General features: G+C 41.8%; 1 protein-coding gene across 5 annotated transcripts in view; it reads right to left on the reverse strand.

Moving 5' to 3' along the window:
• Positions 1 to 15582, reverse strand: part of LOC108439444 (PH and SEC7 domain-containing protein 1) — an 87698-nt gene extending 72116 nt beyond the window's left edge. For 4 of the 5 annotated variants that reach the window (XM_037544099.1, XM_037544098.1, XM_037544097.1 and 1 more), the window contains exon 1: positions 15245 to 15563. The gene's annotated coding sequence lies outside the window, so the exon portion shown is untranslated. Of the gene's footprint in view, positions 1 to 15244 lie in introns of all 5 variants that reach the window. The other variant, XM_037544100.1, reaches the window with a different exon arrangement.
• Between the last annotated feature and the right edge of the window lie 635 nt (positions 15583 to 16217).

A 16217-nucleotide genomic window follows, 5' to 3' on the forward strand; every position in this document is an offset into this window, starting at 1 on the left:
TACGTCACTGTATTAAACCTTAGTGACTCATACAGCGGACCTGAATCACACTTTAATGTTAGTGTACTGTGTAAATGACACTGCAGCATATTTGCCAAGGGAGCTTTCTATGGAACCCTGCGATGGACTGGCGACCTGTCCAGGATCTGCCCTTCTGCCCGATGACCGCTGGGATAGGCTCTAGCACCCATGCAACCCTGAGGGAGAAGCGGCTTAGAAATTGTGTGTGTGTGTGCTTTCTATGGAGATTAAGAACAGGAGACTGTGTATGTGTGTATACATGCATGACACCTTATGTATCTGGAGCAAACGCACACTTGAAACATACAATCAGGACTGTACTGATTTCAGCAACAGAGAGGAAACCCTCAAGGCTATTCTTCATCTCATAAGCAGGGGGCACAAATGGGTCAGATTTGGTAAGCTGAATCTATTTGGTCCACCAAACAACAGCAGTGCAACTGATTCAGTAGAGCAAGAAATATGTCATAAATCAAGGGTTTAAGTATTGGAATTGTTCTACCAGGAAAAAAAAAAAAAAACACTTGACCCAGAAAGATCCACAGCCTCATGTGTATAAGAGCGACAGAAAATACAGAACTCCAACTTGGAACTTGCCTCTAACACCACTGTAACAATACATCACTTATACACTGCAAACAAAGACACATCATTAATGCACTCATGCTTCCTCAAATGAGAAACCTTCTGGTTCAGATATAAGCATGTATTTTAAGCCTGTAGCACATATATTCTTAAAATCTGTACATGCAACATCTAGACAAGCTATACCACCCAATCTGATTTGTTCATTTTGTCTTCACGATTTATAGGTACATATAAAACAAACAACTCCACACAACCAGGCCTCAGCTCTGTTTTTCCCTTCGATTTTTTCTCCTGTTTTAGTTACAGCCAGCCACCCGCTGGCTCAGTCTCCACCCCATCACACTTCGCTACCAAGCTGGAAAGGTATAGGCTAGCATGTGCATCCTCCAATGCCCAATCCCATTTCACCCCTTGCCCCTACCACCTAGCCCTCCGTTTTGTATGTTCATGTCTAGGGGTAGGGGGTCCCAATTATTGTTGAGATAGAGGGATAGGCTACATGGCCCTCCAAACGGAAGTTTTTCAGAGGCACACTCCAAAAGGAGTGTTATGACCTGGAGTATTAAAAGGAGTATTATATAACCGGAAAGACCCAAGAAACCCACACATGTAAGCATTTTCTCAGATAAAAAATTACAGTAACCACTGTATTATGTTAGTTTAACGCCGTTTCAATGTATTATTGTTGTTTTCTTCACAACAAACACAAAAACATCGCTAATAGCATGCTAAAGTCTCAGTAGCTAGCTAGCTAACTTTCCCATTCTACCTTAAATAGTCTGACTGTACTGACGCCTGAAGCACCAGAATGTAACCGCTGCACCATTTAAGGTGGAATGGGAAAATTCAAACAAGAAGCTGGCGAATAGCTTCAGCTTCGTATCACTAGAAAATTAGGAGTGGGCGATAATAAATAATTGTCTTAAACCCCCTCATTGAAAGCATTTGCCCTAAATGTAAAGCCCAGCAGCGAGGTCACTGAACTTTTCCCCCCTCTGCGATCACTGAAGACAGGCAGGGTTGCCTACAGAGCAGCGCTAATAGCCTGTTAATGAAGCAATGTTTGGTTTCTATTTATTTATTTATTTATTTTATTTGAGGGTTGTCCCATTTCCCAGAGCAAGATTTCAACCACTACCCATTGTAACTCCATTCCAAGAGGTTAGGGGGACACTCAAAAATGAGGGGTAGGGGTAAAAAGAAGAACATCTTTTCAAACTTAACATGCTTGGAGAGCAACTGACTGCCAGTGTTGCTGCAGCACTGTGTGATGGGGGAGTGGAAGGACCATCTTACCAACACAGACCAATTAGGCTCTCTTGGTCTCCCAGCCATGGATGTGGCATCCCCAGGCAGTAGGTCCAGTAGATGACAGCTCCATTCGGAGGCCCAGCAGGCCTCTGTGTGTATGGATGCCTGTTTCTGCCACTTGGAAAGAAAGCTATGCAGTATGTTATAATAATGAGAAAATTTCTCATATCTAAGATGAGAAGATTGGTATCTCATAATAATGAGAACGTTTCTCATCATTATGACTTAAGACCTCATTATAAAAACCTACTCTCTTATAAAAATGGGAATACTAAAATTGTCATAATTTTGTGTAAGTTAACCTTATGAGATAATCATAATTATGAGATACCAATTCACAATTATTATATATTAAGTCATAATTTCTAGAGCAAGTCACGATAATGCAGTAAGTCATAAATGTGACGTACCAAGTTGACAGACGATCTCATTATTATGAGATAGCATCATAATTAGGGATATATTGCATCTAATTATTATTAAAGAGCATTATAACTATGACTTGCTACATCATAATTATGGGAAACGTTCTCATTAGTATGACTTAATGGCTTTATGATGAGACTGTCTGTACACGCTATTTGTGCTTTCTTCCCCAAATTAGGCTAACGCAGTACACCCCCCCCCCCTCCTCCTCCCCTCTGAGGCTACTCTTGCATATCCTGATCAGAGGGAGCCAAATGAGATGCATGCACACCTGCACATCCCCACACACAGCTCCAGGGCCACCTGTCAGTGGCTGCCCTAGTTGTAGAGTGTAAAGTGAATCATAGACCGAAACAGTTTAAGAGGCAGTGGACAGTCTCTTACAGGTGACATGAGAAGTGTTCTGTAACACTGGTAAACTTTCTCAGCATGATTTCTCATGAATCTGAAATAACTGCAGCATGAAGCCATCATAGACAAATCAAACACTGATTACTGCAGCAGGTGACTGACACTGTATTTCTGCTTTAAAACAGTGTATTAGTATTCAGTCAGCATGTGGAAACTGCCAGGCTTCAGTAATAGAAACTATTTACAGCATATTATTTAAAAGTACAAAGTGTGGTCCCTCAAAAAAGCTTCACTTTCAGGTCACAGGGAGGATGGACTGCCACACACACACACACACACACACACACACACACACACACACACACACACACACACACACACACACACACACACACACACACACACACACACACACACACACACACACACACACCTGGTTTAAAGGTCACAGAGCGAGCTGATTGATACATCCAGTCAGTGCTTCTGTCACATTTCATATCAGTGACTCCCAGCTGCCTATGTTCCCTGTGTCTAATGAAACTAACGTCACACAGCTCGTTGCTAATATTAGCTCTGTGGCTGCTGAATGGAGCCTGAAGAGAACTCTAAGCCTGCTGCTTTACTGTATACTAGCTGGCTACAGTGGATCTGATTTCAGCAGCATAGCAAGAGGCTGTCATGTGTGTTGACTATGTTAAAATGATTCTTGGAAGTGATATTCTTTCAAGTCATGTAAATAAGTTTGGTCTCCAGCCTGAATCCCTAGTCCATTTCTCTCGGTCTCTCTTCCCGACAACCCCCCCCCCCACCCCAACCCCCAGCAGCAAAGCAATATGGCCACACTGGAGACAGAAAGATCAGTCACAGAAATATCCATCATGAGACAACTTAGAGAACTGCAAAAATCTGTTTTAAGTTTCAGTCAAAATGGCAATTATGTTGATGTTGAGGCGATGTTTCTATTAATATAAGAATCTATCTGCATGAGAAAAGGGAAAGGCTAAATTTCATTTAACATTTAACCATTAAAAGATTGAGAAACAATAGATGCTTCTAACAACCACAAAGAAGTTGCTGCAAGTTGGAGCTCTTTAAATAGTTCTAAGCCTGGAACAAGGGATTTCATGTTACATGATCCTTGCTGAAAAATTAAGGTGCCAAAAAAGTTCTTTGAGATCTTGTACAATCCAAGCTCCACTCTTGGGAGTCTACACATTTAAAAATGAAAGGATGTCTAGCTGTGAAGAAGCTGTTATGAGCAAATATATATATATATATATATATATATATATATATATATATATATATATATATATATATATATATATATATATATGCAAATCAAACAAAGAGGGTGCTGGTGTTCTGGACTGGACTGACCACCCCAAAGTTCAAACCTCTTTCAAATCATTGAAAGTCTTTGGTATTAGTTGGATCGCGAGAAGCAGAAAATGCAACCAACTTCTAAGACTGAACTTTGGAGAAGTGAAAAAACATCCCTGCAGATTTCTTTGAAAATGAAGTGAAAGCAGCTCAACAGAATAGAAGCTGTGATAAAGTTAATAGGTCAATGAGTGGACACACACACACACACACACACACACACACACACACACACACACACACTTTCTAAGCCGATTATCCTTCTGGGTCATGGAAGGAGCTGGAGCCTGTCCCAGAGGTCAATGGGCGGAAGCAGGAAACACCCTGGACAGGTCGCCAGACCATCACAGGGCATATAGACAGACATACATTCACAACATTCTGTGGAATTTTTCTGTAAAATATATGTTTTCTGCATTTTTTCCCCCAATTATGATTAATGGCCATTTTGAAAATCAACTAAATGAAGGGTGACTTTTGTACAACACTGTACATCAAAGAACCTTTCATACATTATTTCCTGTGCAGGCAGTTACAACTAGACAACCTCATCCTGTCCATAATAATAATACATAATAAATCAAACATTAGGCTGCATAATGGATCGTCACAAGTTAGAATGCAATTTATGATGCACAAGTGTATTCTTGATATGTATATGCACTTAAAAATAAAGGGGCTCATGAGGTTTTCTTGGAATGATGCCACACACAAATCACTTTTGCCTCCCTAAAGTACATTTCTGTTGAGTTTTAGAAGAATGAAAAGTTCTTTAAGGGACCAAAAGTGGTTCTTCTATGGCATCACTCCGAATAATCCCTTTGGGGACCACTATTTTTAAAAAGAGTATAAAGGACTGGTCTAGAATATCACATCCAAGATAGTTTCATGCTCACAGAGATCCAGGGACGCCAGGTTCTGCAGAGTGATCAGTGGGTAAAGAGTTGGACGGCGTCTCTAAAATACTGATCGTGTGTATTATGAGCCTGCCATTCCTTGGAGGACGATGACAGAGCGCTAAGAATTGTTGTCATAGAGACAGGCCTTATGTGACAGCGCTGTGCTCTGAATGCAGCAAGCATGGGCTAAAAAATGGGCCTTCCCACCACACACACACACACACACACACACACACACACACACACACACACACACCCACCCTTATCAAACACTTCCACAAAACCACAAGAGACTTACAGTAATTGAGGCAAGCATCTGTCTGACAGCAAACATGCTGTTTTGAAAGTGTGAGAATGTGTTTGTTTCTTTAAGAGACAGTTGGACAGATCACCTGACAGGAACAACTGTTCTTGAAGGGGGCGAGCACAGATCCTGACCTGTAAGCTCGTCCTTCACCGTGACTCTTCTCACATGTTCTACAAGCAGTCGTGCAGTTACATCATCTCTGCAGACGTCACTTCAGTGGTTTAGTCAAGGTGTCCATAGAGACATACTGCAGAATAGGGAACTGTACACAACGATAAACTTTCTTCTAATTCAGCGTTTCTCAATCTTGGTCCCACAGTGCCTTTGCGCTTTATACTTTAGGGTGTATTTACACCTGTAGTTTAGCTGCCTTCATCCAGACCAATGCAGAAAATGATACATCGTTTTATTTTATTTCTCGTTCATTTAGATTTTGCTGATAATGATAAGTTGATGGTATTTTGCATCCTCCAAAAATGTGTTTGTAAAAGTCTTACATTGTACAAGCTCACTCTCGTTAATAGGATGTTGCTTACTAATGATAATAAAGGAAACAACAACAACACATCACTGTTGTCGGAACAAAACCTCCTATCTCCAAAATGCCAACTTCACAGGAGAAGGAAAAAACGTGCTCCACTTTTAATGTAAATCAATGGAACCACTGATATCCTCACTAGCGTGGTTTGGCTTTGTAATCAATGGGGGGTGTGGACTGTCGTTTAATGAAGAGCATTAAACTGTGCAGAACCAGGGCCCACATTAATGCTGATCTGTCGTCAACTTACAACTTCTTTAGCGCAAGGAATAGAATTGCATGAACCGATGAGGCTGATCTTAGATCAGCGCCATTGACCTTACTGTGAGATAATAATTGAACAATCTCCTATATAGGAAAGTAGTACACAGGATCTACCCTGAAGTAAAAAAAGTATTTTCACTTTCTAAGTACTGTACTGTTGTCAATTTAGAGAAAGAATTTACATTTAGATTAAATCATCACCTTTATTTAACAGACAAGTGCAATATTTGAATGGGTGTTATTATGGCACAACAATGTATGTCAGAGTAATGAAATAGATTATTTCTAAAGTAAAATTCAACATTAAGAAATTAAATTACTGTAATTTTACAGAATTTTGAGAAAGCACACTTTAACTGTTAATTAACTGGTTTTGTTTGGGTGGAACATGCCAACAAAAGTCAAACGCTCATGGTTTGAAAACACAACAAAGGTTTTACGATCAGAATCGGTGTCAAAAACAGGTGTGGGTCAGATCCAAAAAGCACAGCAGAATGACAAGGGTAAGCGTAACACGATGCTAACAAAAGCAAAAAGGGTTAAAAACATGAATCAGAAAAGTCCAGCAAACAGTCCGAAGGGCGTTTAATAACAAAGCAACACTCAAAAAACAGGATGTAACCAACAGAATTAACACTTAGTAGTTCACAGTTGAAACAATACCTCACAACGAGCCACTGGTAAAGCCCAGGCTTATAACCCTAACTAATAAGGTCATAGGACATATCACACAGGTGCATAGAATCAGTACTCCAGCGAGTGAGAGCACTGATAGGAGCGTGACGGGCGATCGGGAGTTGTGATCACCCAAAGGATTCTGGGAGATGGAGTCCATATGTTGTTCATAGCCCGATGGATATGTGACACTGGGCCCCCTGCTGCTCGACTTTTTACAGTTTTTTTTCTTCATAGTGCAAGACTGTCAAAAACAATAGCTTAGCAGAGATACATTACGACCTACATACTTATCCTAGAACCATCTGATATTTTTCTTATTTTCACTTTGACTTATTAGCACCAGTTGTGCACGTTTAGACTGCAAAACATATATAACAGAAACACTACAGATTTAGTGCATATTTTTACACTGTATTCACTGTATATGTTGTGTTTGTATTTCTATCTCCCAGTGTGTGTGGCATGCATGCATGTGTGAGTAAGACAGTGTTTGCCAGTCCCAGCCAACTGCACAGCTTTCAATGCTCTACCACACCTGATCCACCCTACCAGCTGATTAATAGGGCTTACTGCTTAACTTTGGGGCAGGAAAAGCAGTAAAGCACGCGGGGCAGGAGTACACCAGCATGTATACATTATAATAGAGGGTTAGAGTGGGACTTCCTTATGCGCCTGTAAATACAGAAGCCATGACTTGCTTGTAATTCTTCAAAAATATATGTGGTTGTGTTTTCAAGTTCAAAATTGCTCAGACATTCCAAGGTCAGGGAGTGAGAAATACACTGTGTGAGTAAAACCCAATACAGCTGCAAAGCCATTGAAAACAATGTATGGCATTCATACAGGGATTAAAACTCTGAACTCTACTACATGCAAGCTGCTGAAAAGAGTGGCACAGCAACAGCAATGTACTAATGTATACTACACTATATTCACTGCAGATGCCACAAGGTATGCAGTGTCATTTAGCCTGACCCATCTCAGAACTAGGACTATGCTAACTCTCATGTAACTGTTAAACATGCCTACTGCCTCTATATTGCCACACCCATAATTCCTATATGTGTCAGTGGGTGCGGTAACAGTATTAAGGAGAATTATTTAAAACTGGCCTACCAGTTGGGGCGGTTTATGATTGTCACTTTAATTCCAGTCATAAATCTTAAACCTACACTGTGTAAGGTTCAGGGAATAGGAGAAAATAAGTAATTGTACAAGAACAATGGGCCTCATTCACCAACCGTTCTTAAGAAGAAATTTATTCTTAAAACCTACTTAAGCAGTTTTTATACAGATTGTAGTAGTAGTAGTAGTAGTAGTAGTAGTAGTAGTAATAATAATACAAGCAGTAGTAGTAGTACCTGTAGTAGTAGTAGTAGTAATACTACAAGCAGTAGTAGTAGTGGAAGAAGTAGTAGTAGTAGTAGTAGTAGTAGTAGTAGTAGTAGTAGTACTTGTTGTAGTAGTAGTAATAGTAATAATAATAATAATACAAGCAGTAGTAGTAGTACCTGTAGTAGTAGTAGTAGTAGTAGTAATACTACAAGCAGTAGTAGTAGTGGAAGAAGTAGTAGTAGTAGTAGTAGTACTTGTTGTAGTAGTAGTAGTAGTAGTAGTAGTAGTAATACAGACAGTAGTAGTAGTGGGAGAAGTAGTAGTAGTACTTGTAGTAGTAGTTGTAGTAGTAGTAATACTACAAGCAGTAGTAGTAGTAGTAGTGGGAGAAGTAGTAGAAATAGTATTAAAACTTTTTAGTGTTCTAGTAATTAAAACTAGTATCAATAGTAGTAGTAGCAGTAAAAGTATTAGTGGAAGCAGTAGTTGTTATAGTAATAGTAGTGGGAGCAGCAGAAATAATCGTAATAGTTGTAGACATAGTAATAGAAGTAGTAACATTAATAGGATTAGTAGTAGTTGGGGTCAGAAAAGACATGTTCTACTAACCTGTGTCCAGCAGACCACTGACCAAAGACCATATCTGTTATGCAATCCCTTTATCTTTTTTAAGATACACCAGACACTGATGGACAGCAAGGTAAGAGATTTTACTTCTACCCAAGACACGTCCTCATGTGTTCTCACTTTCTTTCACATACACTCACACCTCTATTGCCCAGCAACACGACACACTTCTCCCACGACTCATGAATCTGTCTCGTCCCTCATGCACCCTTCTCTTCCGCTCTCTCTCTCTCTCTCTGTTCATGCTTTCCCTCTCACTCTCTCTGCTGATCTCAGACTGAGCTTGCCTGATGCACACTGATCCATTGCTGTCAAGTCCTAAGGTTTATCCACGTTTTTGCCTCTGTTGCAGTCTCGCGGCTGTGAGCGTAAACCTCAAGAGTTTTCACATTCTTAAAATAAAGTTCCTCTCACACAGCAGCATGCAGCATCATCACAGTAACCAGACTCATATGTGTACCTGGATTACACCGGTCAGCGTTCCTGGCCAATACAACTACCTCACATTAAGCATTCCATCACTCACCTCCAAAGCAGGATCATCTGACAGGTATATGTCCACATTACCATGTGGTATAAACGTATGAAACATTTTCTAATACATTTGAGAATTAAATGTAGTACTACACAAGCAAATGTCATTTTAGGATCTTCAAACCAGCAGAGCACATACAGATAATTGCTACAACTCATGACATCCCTCTGACCTGCACACAGCAGGAGATCCAGTCCCTCCAGACGCAATTCCGCCAGCTTCTATTTTAACCAAATGACATTGTAGCAATTCAATCACGCAGTCATGCTGTTCATGGACAGTGCACTACTGATTAACAGACAAACAACAATTTAGATCAATGTCACCATTTACAGTGATCTGATTACGCAGACAAGCTTCCCACTTGTGACTCACTTAACCTCTTATTCTCCAGGGTGTATCCTGGTTTGTCCATCTGACTTTACGTGACCAAATCATAAGGGAAATTACTCTAACTGCATGAGATAAAGGTACGTTTATTTAGATTATTATTATTTTTTTTTTGGTAAAAGTTCCCCTGAAATTAACAGAAAATGTGTTTATGATCTACACATAATGCTAGATGCTTAAAATTTACGGCTGAAAGCCAAAAATCTTAGATGCTTTTACAGAGTATATCACTGAAGAGACGGTATATCACTGGGTCGACTTCCAGTAGAAACAAAAATGTGAGTTCAGTTTCTTTTCTTATAGTTGTAAAATTACATCACCAACTATTTGACTGGAAAGGAGACAGTGACAGCCTCATATGACACCCACTTTTTGAATGTAGCTTATGAAATATGAAAGTTATGAAGGATATGACGAAGTGCGTTTGGGAACCACCGGTGGTCTCAAGGGGTTGAAGAGGTTAAAGTCAGCAACAGACAGCTTAACACAGTATTGAAGAGTTCAGCTTTGGGGCTATTTTGTGGACACTACTCTTCTTTAATTAAAGAACATCTTTCCTTTTCCTTAAACAGGGAACAAGGAATATGACACATTTTACCCTGATTTTATCTTTGCTGTAGTTCCCCTGACTTGCATACTGTAACCTCAGTCTTATTAACTGTAACACAATCAACATCTGCTGGTGTTGAGTTCTGCCTTCCAGTGTATTCTACATTAAAATGACCGTTTTCCCCTTTTAACAAATTCCAATTCATATAAGGGCTTCAAAAATCACCGCCGACACCCCTCACACTCCAGCCTCTCTTATTTTCTTCACTGCATCTACTCTGCAGGGTTTTAAATTACATATGATCTCTCCTCTACCTCACCTGATCCAGATGATCAACTCCAGGAGCACCTGAATACTCAAGTGAGGCCTGCACTAAACTGTAAAAAGGTAGGTCAACAAGGGAAGGGCAGAACCTCCTCATAATTGTGCTCAGTACTTTAGTATGTCAACTAGAGTGCAGGGAAGAGGAAGACAACAAACCGACAGCAACTTGCATATGTATCCAAATGCATGTAGGCTCTTATTAGGGATATATTCTTGTGTGTCTCCCAGAATTCAGTGCATTTATGCAAAAAAGGAGAGGAAGATTGAGATTGGAACAAGTGAAAGCAGAAAGGTAAAAAAAGAAGGTGTGAAAGGTTAGTGTGGGGGTAGGAGAGAAAGAGCGCTGTGGGAAGCAGAGGAAAGAACGTGGGAGACGTGCGAAAGATGAAAGACTTGATCACTCTGATCACTTGTTTTTGTGACTGATAAGAAGAGGACACGCTAGAGAAGGACAGCCAACTACACACACAAAGAGGGAGGAAGGGTGGGGAGAGACAGACAGAGAGACAGAGAGGGGGAGTGAGAGAGTGAGAGAGAGAGACAGAGAGAGAGAGAGTGTGTGAGTGAGAGTGGGAGAGAGAGAGACGGAGAAAAATGACAGTGAGAAAGAGGAGTGAGAGGGGAATGGGAGAAAAAGGGAAAGAAAAAAAAGAAAGATGTTAGAACACGTTGAGAGAAAGAAAGAATAGGAGAATAAGAAAGAAAGAAAGAATCTTGGACAGGAAAAGAAGACAGAGAGCAAGAGCGAGCAAGAGAGAGAGAAAAAAGGAGTGTGAAATAAAAGGCTGACAGAGACAAAGACACAATTCTAAAAAGGAAGGAGAGGGAAAGAGAGATTAGAAGAAAGAAAAAGAAAAAGAAAGAAAAAGAAAGAACAGAGAGAGCAAGCAAAAGAGAGACAGTAAAATAAATGGCTGAGAGAGAGGGAGAGAGGGAGAGAGAGAGAGAGAGAGAGAGAGAGAGAGAGAGAGAGAGAGAGAGAGAGAGAGAGAGAGAGAGAGAAAGAAAGAAAGAAAGAAAGAAAGAAAGAAAGAAAGAAAGAAAGAAAGAAATAAAAGGCCAATACAGAGGGAGGGAGGGAGGGAGGGAGGGAGGGAGGGAGAGGAAGACCTGCTTAGCACAGCTCAATGATGCCGTAGCCTGTCTAGAAATCAACACTGCTGAATCTAATTTCAGTACAAGTGCTGTCTGCAGAGACAAGCTACAAACAAATAACCACAACCCAAACTGCTGGAGCTCAGTCAAAACAGCCTCCGGCCACAGCGTGTGCAGATTTACTACTATAAATAGAGCCTAAAACAGCCCCGGAATTAATGCCCCCACAGCTGCACCAACAGGTACAGATGGGTAAGGTTGCAATCAGTCCTAATCAGACAGTGATATCTGACCACAAAACAGACTAATGTGATGGATAAATATGACCAGAGCCCAGATAACTGCAGTGGGGGCTGTAGGAGCCATTTACACAGGCAGAAAGTGCAGAGGCAAGCAGAATGAGTGGAGGGTGGGGGAGAAATAAAGAGAGAAGGAGAGAAAGAGGGAAGGAAAGTGAGGGAGAGAGGGTGAAAGAGGAAGGGAGAGAAAACATGGAGGAGAAACAGAAAGTCAGGGAAACACACACACAGAGAGAGAGAGAGAGAGAGAGAGAGAGAGAGAGAGAGAGAGAGAGAGAGAGAGAGAGAGAGAGAGAGAGAGAGAGAGAGAGAGAGAGAGAGAGAGAGAGCGCAGAAGGACGAATGTTAACGTCTCTAACCTCAGGGTCCATCAGTGAGCAGCTGGCTGGTAGCTGTAGCGAGCAGCCTGGCTGAAATCCTCAGGACAGCAGAAGTAATGAAGACAAAACACTCTCTCTATCCTGCAGACATGAGACATGGACACTTTTCTCTCCCTCCTCCTCCCCTCGCTCATCTTCCGTCTCTCTTTTCACCTTATTCACCCACTACTTGTCTCTCTCCCCTTTCAATCTCTCTCTCTCTGCTCTAGTTCATACTGAAACACACAGCGTCCTGCAGTCCAAATGGCCTTGTACTCTGTCCATTCTACCAGCTGCTGTAATTCATCACCCGTATAGCAAATAACTTTGTCTTTTTTGCTGTAAAGTCTCTGTCTCCTCAGCCTCCACACAGAAACAAGGCTCACAACAGCACAATTATGAGAAAGAGTGTCTGTGGCCTTCCTGTGAATGAGATAAAAAACAGGACCAAAGCTTTTAACTTCAGCTGACCTTAAGGGTCAGTCTCTCAGGGGTATTCAGCAGCACATATCTTCCCCAGCACTGCCCTGGAAACGTCCCACTGTGCCAAAAGGCCTTTTACTCATCTGTAGGCAAAGGCACTGGAGGCAATCACCACTGACTAACACTACAATAAAAAAATAAAAAAAATCGACTGAATTCAGTTTTTAACATGTTTTTATATCAGCATGACACTTTGATGACCTCTCCTTTGGACACTTTGGGCAACTGGCCGGTCAGCTACATGTGTGTGAATTTGATTTTTCTGTGAACCGTTCCTTTAAAATGCAGCACATACATCAAGGGACCCAAGCTCATCTCACCAGCATCACCATCTACCAGTGCACATGTTATACACCCCTCTGTGACTGAAGAACGATCACAGGTTGTTCAATAAGTGTGTTTACTTTAGCTAAGCCACTTTGCAATGTCGCCTTGCAACAATACTGAACCTGCCACACTGTCTAACAATGTGGAACCGCCACATGGATAAACGGTCATCACTGTAATGCTGAAAACATCCAAAACATCCAGGTCCTCACAGATGTTTCACTACACCTGCAACACCTGAGTGAATCACTAGCGCTTGACATTTGTGTAGCAGAGATGCATGAAGAGCAGTCTGTATTAAAGGGCCCATATCACTAAAAAACCTCATTTTCCCTACTTTTTTTTTAAATAAAGTTAGTTTGACACAGTAACTAAACACCGTGGAAGTTTCAAAAACATTCACTCTACAGTCCTCAAGTCCTCATGTAGAAACAAAGCTCTTTTGTGATGTCATGAAAACCAATGCATTTACATATGTCCATCTACAGGACAGAAAACAACACAGGCCTGCTCATTCCCCCTAAAGACATGAGCGTTTCAGTCCAGACTGCTTTTTGAATGAGGCTACATGGCACGGAAGCCACTTACAACAGAGATCACTTACATGCATCAGGCTCAAATCCAGAGCAACACAAACAGCCTGGCAATGGTACAAAGGAAGAAAACAGTCACATGAAGATGAGAACTGTCACATCAAATGACACGAGGACTTAAAAGGACAAAAAAATAGCTAAGATAAGAAGAAAAATGCAGGATATGCGCAGCTTAATAAGAATTTTTAGACACACAGCGTCTGTCTTTATTTCGACAGTGACATCTATTCTAGCCACACCTCAGTCTCACCAACGCTCCGTAAACCAGACAAAGTAGTACGTCTCATCTGTGAGTGGGAATCTATGGGAACAACTCCATGCTTGATTACAAACAGTTCATCATTTGTCGTGTTAAATGTTATTCAGTGCATTGTAGTATGTGAAAATACTGAATATAAGTCTCTGTACTTAATAGTTTGATGGTATTTTTCTTTAATGCGGCACTACTGGTTGTTATGTATGTTTCTAACATATCTGATTGATTGATAGATAAATAAATAAATATTTTGACAGTGTAATGAGAATATTTCCCAGATTATAATCATACTGTACTTTTGCCATATCGCCTTAAAAACCAAAACAAACAAACAAAACAAACTTAAGACTAACTTAATTAAAGTCAATGCTTAATGCCAGACTTGTAAAATGAATAACACTGTCATGATTTCACTTTAAGGGGTTAAAAACAGACTTGCAGACATGCCACACACACACACACACACACACACACACACACACACACACACACACACACACACACACACACACACAACATAACTTTGCAGGAGAAGGAAAAAACTCTACTTTTAATGCAAGTCAATGGAACCAGATTTTCTCAGTGGTTCTGGGCCATTTCCTCTGGTCCACTCATCATGAAACTTACCCACAATGGAATGGACAACACGCATTTTCAAATGATGTCCAAAACTGAAAACCACCAAAAACGGAGATACTCGATTTTTGCTCAGAAAACAGCGCTAAGGCATGTTTTCAAGATCCTTGTCTTTAAAACAATGAGCCACACCAAAACTGTCTGGCATGAAATAACAGCTCTGTTCGATCACCTTCTCTGTGATCTCCAGCAAATCCAAATACCGAAGACCACATCGCATTTTAACCTCAGTATCGAAACTCGTACCGCGTCTGAAAGCGAGTATCGCTATAGCCCCACCTGTCATCCGACAACCGAGCATATGACCTCCACGTCTCATTCAACTGGTCCTCACAGGCGGCTCTCAGAAACTTGCCCGTGAAGTATTTGGCTCTCACAGGGCTGAACGACAGAGCTGCTGCCAGGAGAACATCCCCATCCGTCTATCAACACGCGCCTGTTTACTGTCCCTTTTCTCTGTCTTCAAGACAGATTAGCAGCCATGAGCCACCCAAACTGGATGGGAACTAATCCTGAAGTGGGCATTTTGTCCTCCTGTGATGAGCCTTATGTCTTCATCATCAGCTGAGCGGCGTGTCTCCTGAAAACGTCCCCTTCTGCTATCAGCAAGATCAAAGAGACACAGGAGGTGAATGTTGGGGTGGGAGGAGGGGGAATGGAGTTAGTTACCTGAGGATGGCGGGAAGGCTGTGAGGAGACTGCGTCCGTCCGTCCTTCCGTCCTCCGTCTGCTGCTGCTGCAGTCCGCATGAAGCGCGGCACCCAGCGCCGGGCTCCAGTCTCCGGCTCCAGTCTCCGGCTCCACCGCAGGACAGCACAGAGTGGAGCTCAGCTCCTCCTGAAGCTCCGCTGCTTGTCCAACAGGACAGACTGACCAGCCGTCCGGACGTCTTTGCTTTAGTCTCGAGCTCGAGCTCCGTGCCCGGCTCGTGGCGCCGGAGGCACTGCACACACTCCAGCACGCGCGCACACACACACACACACACGCACGCACGCACTCTCCCTCACCCTCCCTGCCGGCAGGAGCATGCTCAGTGCGCGCTCTCGTGCAATCGCTATCATTTTGCAGGTGTGACGACTTGCAGTCAGCGCATGAGGGCTTCTGGGAGGCACGTGTTGTTGTTTGCCCTGTGCAGTGGGGATAATATGACAGCAGTAACATTTCAAACTGAGCTAATCATTTAGACATTACGTGCGCGCCACTTCCTGACAAATCCATACATATTTATGAAGCAATTACAGAAGCCATAGCCTGTGGCGCCAGGCTTTAACTCCAGGGCAATGCATGAAGATGAATGACTGAAGGTCCCTGGCTGATGCAGAACATCAGATGTGATTACATGTAACCAGAGCACTTTGAAGAGCAGTGGTGAAGAAGGTGGCTGAACACTGAACGCTGTCCTTAATGTACTGAGTAACATATTCCAGTACATGACATGATACAGTGATGTATTCAGAATACACACTAAGAGGGCAGCAGGAGTCCAGAACAACACCGATGCTTACCTTCTGCAAGCATGTCCACTACTGAGGAGGTCATTAGTTTGATCATCCCTCAAAAGCAGGCGGTGACGCAGAGATTAATAACCAACGTATCACTGATTTATCAGTCCACTCAGGCTTTAGCACTGGTGCATCAAACT

Source organism: Pygocentrus nattereri, chromosome 13 (assembly GCF_015220715.1).
Source record: "Pygocentrus nattereri isolate fPygNat1 chromosome 13, fPygNat1.pri, whole genome shotgun sequence".
NCBI lineage: Eukaryota > Metazoa > Chordata > Actinopteri > Characiformes > Serrasalmidae > Pygocentrus > Pygocentrus nattereri.